The sequence below is a fragment of the Anthonomus grandis genome, chromosome 10 (assembly GCF_022605725.1).
Source record: "Anthonomus grandis grandis chromosome 10, icAntGran1.3, whole genome shotgun sequence".
In the NCBI taxonomy this organism is placed as follows: domain Eukaryota; kingdom Metazoa; phylum Arthropoda; class Insecta; order Coleoptera; family Curculionidae; genus Anthonomus; species Anthonomus grandis.
In genome coordinates this window covers 20981219-20983509 of record NC_065555.1, presented here as the reverse complement: position 1 = coordinate 20983509, position 2291 = coordinate 20981219, and positions in this window count along the sequence as shown.

Genomic DNA, 2291 nt, shown 5'->3' with positions numbered 1-2291 from the left:
TCGTCTTATAGAGGAACAAGTTTTTCTCATTTTTGGTGTTCCCCAATTTCTTATTTGCGATAATGGTGCTCAATTTCGAGGTGAACTTTTTTCCAAACTGTGTGAGCAGTATAAGGTCAATATCCGATATACTCCGGCTTATCATCCCCAGGCCAACCCCGTGGAGCGTGTGAATCAAGTCCTTAAAACCATGTTAAGTTGTTATATTGAGGATAATCATAAGAATTGGGATCGACTTCTACCTAAGGTTGGTTCTGCCATAAGATCTTCGGTGCATGAAGCCACCGGGCTCACTCCCTATTTTATGAATTTTTCCAGAGAATATATGCCCTCGGTCGACCAACACCATAATAGGGATGTTCCCAGTATCACGGTTGGCGACTTTATGGCACGTTCACGTGAATTAAGTAAAGTATATAGGGACGTTGAGGAAAGACTGAAAGCGGCGCATCAAGGATCAAAGAATCGTTATAATCTTCGACGAAGACCAATTAGTTTTGAGATCGGTGAGCGAGTTTATCGCAAAAATTACGATCTTTCTGATGCTAGTAAAAACTTTACCGCCAAACTCGCACCAAAATTTTTGGGCCCCTTTACAATAAAGAAGAAGTTATCTCCGGTAGTCTATGAACTGATTGACGAAAAGCGCAAGTTTAAGGGTGCTTGGCATGTTAAAGATTTGAAAAAGATCCCAAAAGAAGAGCTACTTGTTGATTCCGATTCCGATTAGACTTTATCGATTTTGCTTACTGGTCGGGACGTATGTTTTTTTTTTTTTTTTGTATTTTACTTATTAGTTCTTTTGATTTTTCAATTCAAATATAATTTCTTTTTCTCCAGTTTCTTTCCTCAAAGCTGTGCGGACTGGGTATTTTGATGTTTTTGCGGTTATTGGATAGTAGCTACCTTGTTTGTTTTTCTCTTTCTAGTGAAGTTTCTTGTGGTGAAGGCCTACCACTTGAAGCATTTTAGATTTCCGATTAGGAATTCTATCAGAAATTACTAGAAATTTTGTGTTATTTGGTATTTCGTTGGTTATTATAGTATTATTATTTCATGAGTCAATCAATTTGAAGTTTTAATTTTTCTGACTTATTTTAATGCTTGAATAGCATTTTCAAATAATTAGATTGTTCGCACATTCTTTACTTCTCTTCCCAGTTGGATGCTTACTTCTCTTCGCATGAGAATTACTTTTCTGGTAATTCTCTTGGGGGAAGAGGGAGAGTTGTTGCAGGATTAATTACGCTTTAGACGGGATCTGGAGAATCCTAACTTTTATTCATTTGGTTAAAATATTTAAAAATGACTTTATTCTAAATTTTTCTTTCAAAACTGAGACACCCACCATAATTACAATTGCCTTCGACTCTTAATGGAATTCGCCAATATTTTTCATTAAACCACTATCAATATTATCACCATTTTAATTCTTTGTTATTGTTTACAATATGCTGTGCATGGAGAAGATTTCACGGCAATTGAATTGGTCAACCGGTTTACTAAAGCGGACGCCAGTGGCGCCGCGTGTCGAATTATTACGATTTGGCCCGTAATTGTACTTTCCACTAGGCACTCTATGGTTTGCTTATTAGTGACCTATGTATGGGTTTTGGTTGGGCCCATAGCGGCTAAACCCATAAAGTAACGAGTGAAGTTCCTCAATCTCCGGTCTTGCGCCCAGACGTCTTTTGGACTACTACTTAAGCAGTTCCGCGACGCATCTGGGGGTCTTTCCAGCTCCTGCGTCCGTCAAGAGTGAACCGTGCTGCCCGCTGTGACGGAGAGAGGTTTGAAATAAATCTATTATCATCTCTCTCCGCCAGCACCTTTTTTGTTAAAATAACATCTAAAACTAAAATGCATTAGTGTTTCTTCAGTTTCAACGAAATATTTTTGAAGCAGGATGGGTTTTAGTAGTTTGATGCCTCTCGAAACTTCGTAAGTAGTTTTCACCGTTGGTGACATTTTATTTGGTGTTCCGTGTTTCCATTGAGAAATCTCTCTTAGGGCTCCTTAAATATGACAGTGTAAACCGCCAGCCGTGACCCAGCAGTGATGAGGATTTCGCCCTGAAGCCTGAAAAATAATTTCGCCGCCCTTAGCCCCGTCAACACACATCATGCCGTAAGCCCTATGTGGTGAAAAATTGCCCATCGCGGGCTCTCGCCCCCGAAAGAAGAACACCATGGAACTTGACCCGTAAGCACATTCTTTTAATCTTAACCATATTCTTCTTTTGATTTTTTTTGTATGATTTAACATGAATTTATTATCACTTTCTCATTTTA